This window comes from Schistocerca gregaria, chromosome 7 (genome assembly GCF_023897955.1).
Source record: "Schistocerca gregaria isolate iqSchGreg1 chromosome 7, iqSchGreg1.2, whole genome shotgun sequence".
Classification (NCBI taxonomy): domain Eukaryota; kingdom Metazoa; phylum Arthropoda; class Insecta; order Orthoptera; family Acrididae; genus Schistocerca; species Schistocerca gregaria.
In genome coordinates, this window is record NC_064926.1 from 189,887,356 (window position 1) to 189,903,521 (window position 16,166).

Sequence of the window (16,166 nt, forward strand, 5' to 3'; positions counted from 1 at the left end):
CGATAGCGGATCGCAAGCCACCCCTAATGGTGACACTTAACTGGCGAGAGGTCACGACTCGTGTTCAGGGAGCGATTCTTGAACCAGATCGCCGTTCCCTTCACCTAATTCGGGTTTTATACACCTATATTTTCAGTAAAGTATAGTACACTGCGCATATCTCCCAGTTTCTCGCGATGATGGCCCTCAAACTCAAGCAACTACCCGGTCGATTCCTGTGGCGACGACCCATATTTCTAATTGGATATGAAGTGGTGGTCAGACCCCGCAAGCTCGGAGGATTAAGCCTTCACGATATTGAAGTGAAGGAGTCCACCTTGTTTGTACGACACAGTATCGTAACAGTCACATAGTCGTCGAATTCCATTACATCTAGTTTATTTTCTGGTCTCCAGCCGGTCACTCGATTCCTCCCGTGTTGCTGGACGGATTAACCTTAAATTGCGACATGTCTGAGAATATTTTGTAACTGTCAGTTTCTTAGATGCTGATACCCTTGTGAAGACGCACCTCGCTGCCGGAGACTTATTATGCCGTGGCGGTGAAATCATTTTGCTTCTCCGCTATAGAAATAGCTTCCGCGTCAAGAGCCTAGAAAACTATCTGGTCTCATCATAGCCTTCCTGTATAACTGATTAAGATGGCTTCATAGTGGTGTAGTGTCCTTCATAGTTTGATACCGACTGGCGTAGGTCTCTTCGCGTAGGCTTTCACCTGGCTGATTAACATGACGAATCGGTCGCAGGTTCGAATCCTGCCTCGGGCATGGATGTGTGTGATGTCCTTAGGTTAGTTAGGTGTAAGTAGTTCTAAGTTCTAGGGGACTGATGACCTAAGATATTAAGTCCCATAGTGCTCAGAGCCATTTGAACCATTTTTTGAACATGACGAATGTCATCACTCTCGTACCTTACTTGACGGCCTGGGCTCTCGTGGACTGGATCATTGACTATTTGTCGTCAGTTAGCTTTTTTCCGTAGGGGCTGAATCTGCTTTTCCCGATGAATTTAATTATTTTTCCGGACGTTTGCTTTTTCCTGACACGGAAAAGAATAGATCGTCTATCACTTGGATCACAACATTCAGTACATTGTTGATGGAGGGAACGGCCCTGATTCCCGTGTCTTACACCAGTATCTGGAAACCGCGTATTTAGAAGTGGCTGCGGTTCCCATGTTATCGAGCGCTTATTGCGAAAATGCTTTTTCTTGTTTTAATCGACAGAGTGTCGGTTAAGTTCCCCTGTGGCCTTGATTCTTCCCTGTTTCTGGTGCCCAGTCAAGTGAAGCCTTGTTTCGTTCACTTTTAGTCCTTATACACATAAAAATATAAAATAAAAAATACAAAAAATATATGAATAAAAGTTAAAAATAGAAAAAGAATTGAGGTAGATTCCTGGTTACTCAGAATCTTTTCCTCTTATTTTATTAATCATAACTGTTTTCAAAATTTGAAGAAAAAATGAATCGCTGGATCGAGGTCCAATCATGTATCCTTTTATTCTTTTGTGTTTTTATTTTTTTCACGCTAGTCATATTATGAATACTTATTGGAAGAATCCTAAGGAAATGCAATTCGAAAACAAAGGAAGTAGGTTACAGTAGGCTTGTTCGCCAACTGCTTGAATACTGCTCAGCAGTGTGGGATCCGTACCAGATAGGGCTGACAGAACAGATAGAGAAGATCGAACGGGGGCAGCACGCTTCGTCACAGGATCATATAGTAATCGCGAAAGCGTTACGGAGACGATAGATAAACTCCAGTGGAAGATTCTGCAGGAGAGACGCTCAGTAGCTCGGTACGGGCTTTTGTTGAAGTTTTGTGAACATACCTTCACCGAGGAGTCAAGCAGTATATTGTTCCCTCCTACGTATATCTCGCGAAGAGACCATGAGGATAAAATCAGAGAGATTAGAGCCCACACAGAGGCATACCGACAATCCTTCTTTCCACGAACAATACGAGACTGGAATAGAAGGGAGAAACGATAGAGGTACTCAAGGTACCCTCCGCCACACACGGTCTGGTGGCTTGCGGAGTATGGGTGTAGATGTAGATGTCTCACATATTACATTTGAAGGGTAATATGGTGAAAAGACACTTGTATTCGCCTGAAGTTTAACTGAATTTCCACTGTTATTTAGTTGTTTGCTAATTTTTACTAGCAAAACAGATATGATATTTATAAAAATCGACAAAGAAACGAACAAACGCATAAAGTTTCCCTGAAAATGTACGCTTGTTGTGATTACCTAACTTCTTTGTACCTGGACGCTACGATCTGTCGGCGCAGGTTTGCAAAGCCCATGTCATACATCTACAAATAAAGATGCAAATAACTTTACTGAATAATGCAGTGAGTTGCAATAAGCCAGAATATGAGGGTAATGTACGATTAATTGCAGAATGTGCTTCCTACATTACAAGTTGCAGGATGATGTTTTTCATGCAGACCCGCAATTAAAACAGCATCTACTACATCGAAGGAATTCAGTTTTCCCGCAAGCGCAAGGGCTCTTCAGAGTTTCTACGGAAAAACGGAGCCCTTTTACATTTTGAAAAATTTATCTGTCTCCAACCAGTTTTGATGTAAACCATACATAACGCAAAGATTTCGTAATTATAGGTTCGAAAAAGTGGCAATGTACGATTGAACGTATTTTAATACCATCCTCACAAGAAGAAATTTTCCGTTCATTGTCAATCAAATATCAACAAATCTGAAGTCGCTTGATAAAGTTGTTAACTTGCCTATAAAAATTAAAGTCGCATAATATTTGTTGTAATAACAAAAGTTTTTAAAAAGCAAATAACATTAAAAATTAATTAAAAGTTCACGCAAATACACCTGTCTTTCCATGATGTAATATGTACGAAATAATATGATTAGTACTGAAAAAAACATAAATTTAAAGAAAGAGTGAGAGAGACTCGATCCAGTGGAGCTTCAACGCAAATCACATGATTGCCTCCAGCTCATGCTCAGGGTAACAACGCATCGGTACATCAGAGACGTGTAAAACTTCTCTTGCGATACTCTCGAAATCGCGTAACTAGTGCGCCTACTGTTTGCACATTACGTTGTCATAATAGACTACAAAAAGTGTACGAAGCTTGAAGTAAGTCTGTGATCCGAATGTCGTAGCATCCCACTGTAAGATTAAATCGGCGACACCTGTACAAGGCTATAAAGTCTCGTAACCATCTGATGTGTCACGAAAGGTCGAACTGACAGTACACAGTGACCCCAGTCAGATGCAGTCACAACGGCCCGTTGTGATGCAGGCACATCGCGAACAATGACGAGTAGAATGACTCAGCTCACAAGTTGTCTCTTTCAGTATCGAGAAGGCAAAAGAATCAACCGCAACATCAAAAAGACAATTACGTAGCGAATGCCTTCGTTTTTTTTTCCTGTGCCAACCTCTTCGTCTCAGATTAGCACTTACAACCTACGTTCTCAGTTATTTGCTGGATGTATTCCTCTACAGCTTTTGCCCTCTACAGTTCCCTCTAGTACGGTGGAAATTATTCCCCGATGTCTTAACAGATGTCCTACCATCCTGTTCCTTCCCCTTTTCAGTGTTTACCACATATTCTTTTCCTCTTCGATTATGCGCAGAACCTCCTCATTCCTTAGCTTATCAGACCATATAATTTTAAACATTCGTCTGTAGCAACACATTTCAAATGCTTCCATTGTTTTCACACAGCCTATGTTTCACTACTATACCATGCTGAGACCAAAACGTAAATTCTCGAAATTTCTCCGTCAAATTAAGGCTTTTCTTTCATACAAGTAGATTTCCCTTTGTCAGTAATGCTCTTTTTGCCAGAGGTAGTCTGCTTTTTATGCCCTCCTTGCTCTGTCCGTCACTGGTTACTTTGCTGCCTGGGTAGAATTCGTTAACTTCATCTACTTCGTGACCGTCAATCCTTGTGCTAAGTTTTTCGCTCTTTTCGTTTCTGCTACTTCTCATCACTTTCGTCTGTCTTCGATATACTCCCAATCCATACTCTATACTCATTAGGCTGTTCATTCCGTTCAGCGGATCATGTAATTCTTTTCACTCAGAATAACAATATCGTCAGCGAATCGTATCACTTATATTCTTTCACCTTGAATTTTATTCCCACACCTGAACCTTTCTTTTATTTCCAACAATGTTTTTTCGACGTGCAGTGGGTGCGAAAGGCTAGATTCCTGTCTTACACACTTTTTAATCCGACCACTTCGGTCTCGGTCGTCCACTCTTACTATTCTTTCTTGGCTCTCTTACATATTGTGTACTACACGTCTCTTCTTATAGCTTACCCCTGTTTTTCTCAGAATTTCGAATATCGTGCACCGTTCTACATTATCGAACGGTTTTTCCAGGTCAACAAATCCCATGAAGGTGTGTTGAATTTTCCTTCATCTTGCTTCCATTATCAACCGCAACGTCAGTATTGCCTCTCTCGTGCCTTCAACTTTCCTAAAGTCAAACTGATCGTCATCTAACACATCCTCAATTTTAATTTCCATTATTCTGTATATTATTCCGCAACTTGGATGCCTGAGCGAATTGTGCGATAATTCTCGCACTTGTCAGCTTTTGAAGTGTTCGTAATTGTGTGGATGATACTCTTCCGAAAGTCAGTCGGTATGTCTCTACACTCATACATTTTGCTCAAAACCAGAATAGTCGTTTTGTGGCCTCTTCCTCAAAGACTTCAGAAACTGTGATGCAATGCTATCTATCCCTTCTGCCTTATTTGATCGTAAGTTCTTCAAATCTCTTTTAAATTCTGATTCTAATAATGGATCCCTTATCTCTTCTAAATTGAATCCCTTTTCTTATTCTACCGCGTCAGACAAATTTCCCCCTCTTAGCGGCCTTCAGTTTACTGTTTCCAGCAATCCGTCTGTCCTCTGCGTTTAACAGTGGAATTACCGTTGCCCTCTTCATGTTACCACCCTTGCTTTTAATTTCACCTACAGTAGTTTTCACTTTCCTGTATGCTGAGTAAGTCCTTCCGGCAATCATTTCTTTTTAAGTTTCTTCACATTCGTCATCCAGCCATATCGCCATAGCTTCCCTGCTCTTCCTATTTGTTTCATTCTTCAGTGACTTGTATTTCTGTATTCTGAATTTTCCTTAACTTTTTCGTAGATTCTTTTTTCATCGATCAACCGAAGTATTTCTTCCTTTACCCAAGGTTTTTTTCTCAGCTACCTTCCTCGTACCTTCGTTACCAAGAGCTACCTTTCCTCCTCAAGTGTAAACCCAACGTAAGGAAACCACTAATTCTCCAATTTCTAGGAACTGTTATGGTATGGGACTCATATGTTTAAACAAGATTCTCATACTTTTGAATGTTCTAACAGCTACACTCGAACCGAAAGGGATCGCGCACCATGATTTTTGGCCTAGATGATTTCAGAAAACGAAGCATATTGACCTGAACCGTTTCACAGAGGTTGCTGTCGGGTAGCAAAGATTGTCGAAATCGGGAGTCGGAAGCCACGACCTCTCTTTGTTACTTATATTGTGAGAGGTGGTAACGTTTCCAAATCCACTGGTAACTGAAAAATGTAGTGTTAGGAATTTTGTCAGCGTGCGCAGTTGCCTCAAGAGCTCTACACGAACTCCACATATTGTTCAAATGGTTCAAATGGCTGTGAGCACTATGGGAATTAACATCTGTAGTCATCAGTCCCCTAGAACTTAGAACTACTTAAACCTAACTAACCTAAGGACATCACAAACATCCATGTCCGAGGCAGGATACAAACCTACGACCGTAGCGGTCACGCGGTTCCAGACTGAAGCGCCTAGAACCGCACGGCCACACCGGCCGGCCCATATTGTTCAGTTCATTTTATTTGTTGACCTTTGGTCGAGTATTACTTTCAGGGAGGCTATCAGGTGTCGTGCCTTGTAGAACAGCATGTTCTAATTTCAACACAGTTTGCTTTCAGAAAACCATGTAACAGTTGCTAAGAAAATTAAGTTGCTAGAACGTTGATGCAAGACACATAAATAGCTGCCACTTCATACTACGTCCTTTTTTCACCAAATATGACAGTAAGTTTTCATGAAGCGTGATTGGCTTTCTTAATACATTCACAGAAAAAATTTCAACACCAAAAAATAACTAATATAGACTAATGAAATTTCATGAATACATTTGTTTAGGTATCATGTTTAAAGGGATTACCACTGTGAGATCATTGGTTAATGTAAGAACAAGATAAGCCTTCGGAAATGTGAATTGGTGGTACATTAATAACTGGAATACCCGCCAGAATGCTGAATGCAAGCATGCAAACGGGCATGCATTGTGCTCTACAGGAGCCAGATGTCAGTTTGCGGCTTGGAGTTTCGTGGTGGTTGCACTCGGTGGGTCAGTACAGGGACGTTTAATGCTGGTTGCGGACGAAGCTAGCTAGAGTTGTCGTCCTATGGTGTACCATATACTGGAGACAGGTCAGTTAATGAAGCAGGCCAAGGCTCTGTAGAGCGTGTTGGACTACAACAACGATATGTGGGGGAGCGTATCCTTGTTGGAAAACACCCCTGCAATATTGTTAATGAGTGGCAGCATGACAGGTCGAGTCACCAGATTAACGTACAAATTTGCAGTCAGGAAGCGTGAGATAACCACGAGTCTTGTCCTGCTGTCATACACTCCTGGAAATTGAAATAAGAACACCGTGAATTCATTGTCCCAGGAAGGGGAAACTTTATTGACACATTCCTGGGGTCAGATACATCACATGATCACACTGACAGAACCACAGGCACATAGACACAGGCAACAGAGCATGCACAATGTCGGCACTAGTACAGTGTATATCCACCTTTCGCAGCAATGCAGGCTGCTATTCTCCCATGGAGACGATCGTAGAGATGCTGGATGTAGTCCTGTGGAACGGCTTGCCATGCCATTTCCACCTGGCGCCTCAGTTGGACCAGCGGTCGTGCTGGACGTGCAGACCGCGTGAGACGACGCTTCATCCAGTCCCAAACATGCTCAATAGGGGACAGATTCGGAGATCTTGCTGGCCAGGGTAGTTGACTTACACCTTCTAGAGCACGTTGGGTGGCACAGGATACATGCGGACGTGCATTGTCCTGTTGGAACAGCAAGTTCCCTTGCCGCTCTAGGAATGGTGAACGATGGGTTCGATGTCGGTTTGGATGTACCGTGCACTATTCAGTGTCCCCTCGACGATCACCAGAGGTGTACGGCCAGTGTAGTATATCGCTCCCCACACCATGATGTCGGGTGTTGGCCCTGTGTGCCTCGGTCGTATGCAGTCCTGATTGTGGCGCTCACCTGCACGGCGCCAAACACGCATACGACCATCATTGGCACCAAGGCAGAAGCGACTCTCATCGCTGAAGACGACACGTCTCCATTCGTCCCTCCATTCACGCCTGTAGCGACACCACTGGAGGCGGGCTGCACGATGTTGGGGCGTGAGAGGAAGACGGCGTAACGGTGTGCGGGACCGTAGCCCAGCTTCATGGAGACGGTTGCGAATGGTCCTCGCCGATACCCCAGGAGCAACAATGTCCCTAATTTGCTGGGAAGTGGCGGTGCGGTCCCCTACGGCACTGCGTAGGATCCTACGGTCTTGGCGTGCATCCGTGCGTCGCTGCGGTCCGGTCCCAGGTCGACGGGCACGTGCACCTTCCGCCGACCACTGGCGACAACATCGATGTACTGTGGAGACCTCACGCCCCACGTGTTGAGCAATTCGGCGGTACGTCCACCCGGCCTCCCGCATTCCCACTATACGCCCTCGCTCAAAGTCCGTCAACTGCACATACGGTTCACGTCCACGCAGTCGCGGCATGCTACCAGTGTTAAAGACTGCGATGGAGCTCCGTATGCCACGGCAAACTGGCTGACACTGACGGCGGCGGTGCACAAATGCTGCGCAGCTAGCGCCATTCGACGGCCAACACCGCGGTTCCTGGTGTGTCCGCTGTGCCGTGCGTGTGATCATTGCTTGTACAGCCCTCTCGCAGTGTCCGGAGCAAGTATGGTGGGTCTGACACACCGGTGTCAATGTGTTCTTTTTTCCATTTCCAGGAGTGTATAAAATCGCACACCGGACCATAACTCCAAGTGGAGGTCCAGTGTGTCTAGCACACGGAGAGGTTGTTAGCACGCCCTCAATTGGCCGCTTTCTAACCGACGCACGGCCATCACTGACACCGAGGCAGAATCACTCTTCATCGGAAGACACGGCAGCTTTCATTTTGTCCTTCAGTGAGCTCTCGTCTGACAACCACTGAAACAGCAAATGGCGGTCGTCAGTGGAATGGTCGCTACAGGGCGTGTGGCACCGAGCAGGCCTTGGAGTAACCGATATGTAACAGTTCGTTCTGTCACTGTGGTATCGACTGCTGTTCGGATTGCTGCTGCAAATGCAGTGCGATGCGCCAAAGCCATGCGCCGAACACGATGGTTCTCCCTCTCGGTAGTGCCGCATGGCCGTCCGGGGCCCGGTCATCTAGCGACCGTACATTCTGCATCTACATCTACACACATACACCGCAATCCACCATAGGGTGCGTGGCGCAGGGTACCTTGTACCACAAGTAGCATCTCTTCTCCCTGATCCACACCCATACAGAACGAGGGAAAAATGACTGCCTATCTGCCTCTGTACGAGCCCCAATCTCTCTTACCTTTGTGGTCTTTCCGCGAAATGTAAGTTGGCGGCAGCAAAATCGTACTGCAGTCAGCCTCAAATACTGCTTCTCTAAATTTCCTCAGTAGCGATTCACGAAAACAACGCCTCCTTTCCTCTAGAGACTCCCACCCGAGTTCCTGAAGCATTTCCGTAACACTCGCGTGATGATCAAACCTACCAGTAACAAATCTAGCAGCCCGCCTCTGAATTGCTTCTATGTCCTCCGTCAATCCGACCTGATAGGGATCCCAAACGCTTGAGCAGTACGCAAGAACAGGTCGCACCAGCGTTCTATAAGCGGTCTCCTTTACAGATGAACAACATCTTCCCAAAATTCTACCAATGAACCGAAGACGACCATCCTCCTTCCCTACAACTGCCATTACATTCTTGTCCCACTTCATATCGCTCTGCAATGTTACGCCCAAATATTTAATCGACGTGACTGTGTCAAGAGCTACACAACTAATGGTGTATTCAAACATTACAGCATTCTTTTTCCTATTCATCTACATTAATTTACATTTATCTATATTTAGAGTTAGCTGCCATTCTTTACACCAATCACAAATCCTGTCCAAGTAATCTTGTATCCTCCTACAGTCACTCAACGACGACACCTTTCCGTACACCACAGCATCGTCAGAAAACATTCTCGTAACCACCGTTGCCAGCAATCATGTACAGTAGCCAAATTTCTGCCATGTCTTTTTTGCAGTATCGGAGAAGAGGCATCCAGCTGCTCGTACCCCTAAACCATGACCTAGTTCAAACTCAGTTAGGTATTGATAATGGCGTCTTTGTTGCCTTAAAGACGTTCCTGACTAACATCAACTCACCACATCCAATCTCTTAGGTAACCAGCAGTCACGACCGTTACAAAGTATATTTTAAACAAATCTGATTTGCTTCTCATAGTGGCGCTCCTAGCGTCACTCATGTGCATATAGCGCTAAATTGGAACAGACGTCATCTTTCAGATGTAAAAACACGCCCATTAACTTTCGTTTATGTCGCAGAATTCCTTCTTTTTGCCGTCAGAGTATGTAGGTAAACGTGTCAGTCTTCGCTGTAATGCTGTCGCCTTCAGAAAAAATAACTCATGTTCTTGAGTGTGGGAAGGAATATCACTTAAAGGACAAGACAGCACGCAATATCTCTCCATGTACAAATAAGTATTGATGACTGCACATTCTGTAGGTTCTTATTCACATACAAAATAATTTTTGAAGTATTGAGCATCCACAATGATCACACTTAATACCTTGATAAAAAGCAGTCCAGATCACAACACGTTTTTTTTTTTTATGTTTGCACTATCATCTTCAGACCAAAGGCTACACGTAATGTGAGAAACCAGTCAGAAGATGGTCATTGAGACCGAAACCGACTACGGGAATTAAAAACAATTTCTTGCCGTATGGACTACTTTTTATTAAAATCATTACACATAGTTACCAAATTTCTTAACGCGAAATCCATAGCGCTACAGAACGAATAAAGATTACATCTTAGCGTTCTTTTGATGACGGGGTCACTGAGTTTTCAGTGGAAATTTCCTGGAATTCGTCTTTAGTGATAAATAGGAGCCAAGGAAACCCTGAAATTTGATTACTAGACGAGGATTGAGTTCTTACTCGATAAGGGTTCAGGGCTTTAATACTGCTGTAATTCGTCAACAGTGTTCCAATCCTTGTAAGTGACCTACAAAATAAAATCAAAAAGACTGGTTGATAATCTTATTGCGTTTAAATGCAGCATTGTTTCATAGAATAATTGAAAAATGGAACCTTCTGCGGAAAGAAATGTTTGAAGAAAAAAACTGAAATTAATTAAATGTCTTACTTTGATCTACATTTGCAGTCATCCAAATTTTTCCTCTTTAGCGATGTAAAGCTATTCAGCTTTCTTTGGGAGAGAATGTCTTACTTGGAACCTTTTCCTTGATGTTACATGCATATGGGTGTGTCTCCGATGTACAATAAGTCAGCTTATTTCTTGGAATTCCAGTACCGATAGTATTCTAAGAAGTAAATCTGAAAAAAATGTATGCTATACACCTTAATTTTCTCAATATTAATTTAATTTTATTATTATTCAATATTGATTTAATTTTATCATCGTTTCCTATCTACATGAATGCAAGCATTATCATATTTAACCTTAAGTAACCTCACCAAGGCAGCAGTGTGAAATTAACGACGTGGTATGTTACAGGTGTGCGTCATCGTGAGACGTGGCGCAGACGTTGTGCAGGCAGGGCACTCGCTTATCCTTGGAGTATTTCAAGCGTCCTCCCTGCTGGAGCTGCCTAAAGACTGTCTCTCTGGGAATCTGTGTACATACTGTTTTGTCTGTTAATGTTTATGTTGGCAATAAAATTCAAAGTGTGTCTCACTTAACTTCACCCTGCTTTCACTGAGAGTGCGTCACATTTGCTTTGGTCTTCTAAGATAGTTTAGAGAAGTTTAAACAGTAACTCTCATTAATTTGTCTACTGTCTGTTCCTGCTGACACAAGACTTTTTTCAAAGTATCCAAGGCTTACTACCTATACAAATTAATGTATTTACATCAATTTCTATGTCAGACTAGTTGCCACAGTTACGTCAGTATACGTCAAATGATGGTGGAAGTATGTAAAGTTGTACCACTGGTGGAATATCAATATATAGCGAACACATGCTGATTACATTGTATGAAACACAACAAAAATACGAGTACATTAACCCAACATGTATGAATGATACGAAAGTTAACTCTCGTGTATGCTTCTTTCAACAGCCTGTGAACTCATACACTCTGAATTTTTGTGTTCTCTCGTAGTTGTAAGACATGAGGGATATCAGCAGGACGATTCATTGCAGTCACTGATTTGGGGTTTACAACTGTCCCAAATGCCAGTATATGGGAAGGGAGAGACATAGAGCTGACTGAGCTGTTCTCGTAATTCAGATGTTTGTTTACCTCCACCGCGAAGGTGGCTGTACGTATCGATCTCCTGTGGTTTAAAGAGTACTGAGAAATAACTTTTCGATAAAGAAACACAAACACCTTAAATCATGTAGGCCATGACATGAGGACCTTTTAAAGATAATTCAGTGGAGAGATCCTAATGTAATTTTCACAAAGGAAAGAATGTATGATCTACTAAAGAAGTAGTAATGCAGAAACAGTAAGGCTTCAGCTATTGTCTTCGGTACATCTCTGAAGTGACGAAAAACGATGTACATTTACAAATACAGTGTGTTTCAGCTGCCCCAAACTGCACGTTTTATGAAACCCACAACGCCTTCAAATACCACTACAAGATTTTGATATTCTCTCGCTCACTACATGTAGGCTATTCGCCCCACAGAAGAAAATGATTGGAACCTTTTTGTAGGAAATTTTATATAGCTAAATTTTGTAATGGGATACGTTTTTTCCAAGAAACCGTAACCTAGTGAAATAATTCTTCAGTGTGTTACCAAGAATCGATAATGTAAGGAGACGTTCAACGAAGGAAATGTAAGGAGAAGGGAAAAAAGTAGATTCTGATGAAAAACAAGCATGCTAATCTAGTGAAGAGCTGTTACACATTCACAAAGATGCCAGCACGTGAGGAAACATTCGCCCCAACATATATTTTTCTTCATTTCTTTTGTGTTACTTGTAATAACTGGTTTGGTGGTATCTGAGCAATGTGGATCAGCAGACGTAAAATGAAGTGGTGGACATTGAACAGAGATGAATTAGAAAGAAATGATGTAATAAGAGATAGACAACAGCAAATTACTGGTGTCCATGAAAAGAAGATCAAATCAATCAGCAAAGAAAAGGCCGATGTACCTAGAAGAAAACGGGAGAAAGAGGTTTGATTTTATCCACAATTAATACGACGTCGTTGTTGCCATAATCCGTGCTACAATGTAGTCTCAATCAACTTTCATAATGCGAAAGCATTGAAACCGACGTGTTTCTCAGGAGCGTGCCTTCATTATCAGAACTATTTGGAAAGAATCTTATAAAACTATTAAAGATAAAATTTAAATAAAGTTATTAAAATTGCCAACGAACTTTCAATGTTTTATAAGGCATAATAAGTTTTAGTACACTTGCGTTCTAGAAGGTGACTGAGTTTACATCTGAACAGTGAGATGAAAAGGTTTCAGAGACGACCCAAACCACACAGTGCACAACCAGAGTTATGCTTGGATAAAAGTCTCACGAACAACATAAAAGTCGGGACCATGTCATCTCAAAACTGAAGCAGTCCAGCAGAAAGATGTAACAAAATCAGTTGTGGTAAAACATGAGACACACGATACACAGCCTGTAATCGAGCTCATTCTATTTAACACCCTACAATGAAGAGTGGTGTTTTTCATCAGGACTTGGTGAAACTGGACAAACCCAGAGAGCTGAATATGTCACTGCTTCTAAAGTCCAAAGTACCAAATCACTATGAATGACCCTGCTGAATCTACACTGTCAATGAAGCTGAAAGATAACACAGGCCTAGACTTAAAAGGTGAACCTTACCGTTAGATCCTTCCAAACCTAACGTTTCAGGAGGGAAGAATTTCTGGCTTTCATACAGAAAATAAACTTCAATGGTCCCACGATATAGCTCATACTTATAAATTACTGTTATTGATTACTAGGTTCTCATAGTTGCCCAAACTAATGTATACGTGTAGTAACTCCTTGATAAATTCGTACTCTTACTGGAAATGGGTAGCAGTGACGCCTGACTGAGGTGTTGAGGCTGGCCGCTATGGCCGAGCTGTTCAAGGCGCTTCAGTCTGGAACCGCGCGACCGCAACGGTCGCAGGTTCGAGTCCTGCCTCAGGCATGAAAGCTTGCTAAATATAGTTTGTGCACTTAATAGCATTAGACATGAATGTAGCGCACATTGCTGCAGCCTCACCTAGATTACACCTACAAGTTATATGGCACTGGCTGATGCTGCAGACACTCGGCAGGTACCTAAACAAAGCTCTAAGTATGTGCACAGGAGGTCTTGGATCCACCCCGCGGACACAGTGTTATTCGTAAGAATGGTAGCACCTTGTCACTATTTCGGCAGTACTTTAGCAGAAAATTGATTGTGAAATAGCTACAACGCTTTGGGGGTGTGATGACAAACAAAATCTGCGACCTTAGAGTGCGTAGTTATTGGATACATAAATCAACACCACCTCTTGCGGAGGCATTTTAATCGCTAAGCATGTCTCAACACCTCAGTCAAATGGCGCGACTGCTACCCATTACCAGTAAGAGTACGAATTTATCAACCAGTTACTACATTAGTCTGGGCAACTCTGAGAACCACGTAATCAATAACACCAATTTATAAATCCTTTTTGAGCAGTGGCCAGATGCCATGTGCGTGTATACCTACAGGTCTAAATGCAAAGACTCTGTTGGCTGTGCATACATTGCTGTTAAAAGTAACGTCACTGAACCATTTTGCCTATCGAAAAAGGCGACATTTGACATTGTTGAATTCCAGCCATTGATGGAACGCTAAGTTACCATATGACCATAGTGTCTGACCATCTAGTCATGCCGACTCGCTCTATGCAATGACTGCACTTACTTTAATTGATAACCACGAAGACATGTGTTACCCACCATACACTGTAGGTTTGCATCATGTGTGTGTGTGTGTGTGTGTGTGTGTGTGTGTGTGTGTGTGTGTGTGTGTGTCTTTGTGTGTGATGTCTAGAAGAAGGCTTTTTGGCCGAAAGCTAGCTTGTTTAACAGTTTTTCTGTTGTACCTGTATGCACTATTTGGTGAGAAGCAATCTTTCCTTTTCATATTATTGTTCTGTCTCAGTGTTTTAAATCTGATTGCTAACTTGAGGGGCCGATGTGTCTATTTCAGTATTATTCTAAGGCGTTTTATGTTTGGTATTTTGTATTATGCACCACATAATTGAAGACACTGTATCATTATGGTGGCTCTGTAGGCACAACCTAAGGCCAATAAACGCACGCACACACACACACACACACACACACACACACACACACACACATACACAAAAGGGTATTGTATTCGTGCTATATCAGCCACAACTCTTTAGTACATCGGCCTCGATCGAGCGTTACTGCTGTAGCATCAAAACTGTTTTTAAACATGTGGAAATGAACAGATCTTTCCTTCAGAAGATATGGCACGCCATTGGAGAGAAAAATAGAAAATATGAAAGTCTGAGATTCACGCTAATGCAAAAGGCGTTTCGTCGTGCGTTCTTTCCTTGGTTAATTGATTGATTGACGATCACATACATACAATGATGTACAGTACCAACCCGCAACGAAACGTAAGTGATAAAGGACAGGTAAATGGCACAGTAAATTGAAGGCAATAACTCAGGATTTAAATTTTCTTTCTTTTCATTTTCTGTTTATTAAATAGTTTATTTTGAGGTGTTTCAGTATACTTGTTAATGTTTTAGGGGAAAAAAAACCGTCAGCCCCAACTGTTAGTAGCGTGTGAAACTATTTAAATTTTTGCGTTACCTGCACAAAATTTACATTTTATTTTTTACTCCTCAGTGATATATTTTCGTTTATTTTATTAATGATTCAAACAAGGTGAAAGTAGTAGAATGTGTAGAGTAAGAGATAAATATGCAATTTTAACAGAGTCTTGGACAGGGCTACGGGAGAGTTATTTCTCAGTAATTCAGCACAAACTTCCCGGTGGTCATCGTCAGTGCACTGAACAACTTTCCATTATGTGCCTAACATTTTTTAAAGTCAGCTTCATCTCGGAATTTCAGTCTTCCTGCAAATTAATGAATCACAATTATTGAAACGAAATTCATTTTTGAAGAATTACTGTTTTCACTTCTCCACAGTCCTTTCTTTGCACTACATTGACTACCGAATACCTTGGTTATTATATTGCCAATATATTTTTTCACTCTTATATTTTTTGAGCTAATACTTGAATGCAGTTCCATAATATTGTCATATATTAATTATGTAACGCATTTTTTAAATGAAGTGTTGTTAGACCTCACCGCAGGCATTGATCTCACCTCCGTCTACCTCGAGTAAATCACATTCTCTGATTTGAACCATTTCCTTTAATACGCTCGTTAAAAACAGAGTTCTTTTACAAAGTGTAATAGCATTTATGTCAGTTGCAAAAGGACGGATCTGTCAACAATTGATATTCATTAGTAAGAAAGGTGTTACACAATAAAAAAACGCTTCGAATATATGTTAATTGTTTCAGCTTTCACTGCTGAATGGACCCGTTCTCATCAAACAGTAAAGGGAGTTAACAATGATAAAACAGTGCAAGAAATTTTGATGAAGTAGTTTATTTTGTAGCAAGGTTGTTGTGTACATGCGTGAACGTAATTCTGTACTATTATACTCAAGAAACAATTAAGCACGTGTATATTAAATATTAATTTATTCTAAGACACATGAGCGCAGCTACTGCCACATTTAACTTAAAATAGGTAGCA

General features: G+C 41.9%; 1 protein-coding gene across 2 annotated transcripts in view; it reads left to right on the forward strand.

The window, feature by feature from the left end:
* The window catches only part of LOC126281541 (leucine-rich repeat-containing G-protein coupled receptor 5-like), a 685,956-nt gene extending 674,862 nt beyond the window's left edge, over positions 1–11,094 (forward strand). For both annotated transcript variants that reach the window (XM_049980596.1, XM_049980597.1), the window contains exon 24: positions 10,910–11,094. The gene's annotated coding sequence lies outside the window, so the exon portion shown is untranslated. The remainder of the gene's footprint in view (positions 1–10,909) is intronic.
* The last annotated feature ends 5,072 nt before the right edge of the window (positions 11,095–16,166 follow it).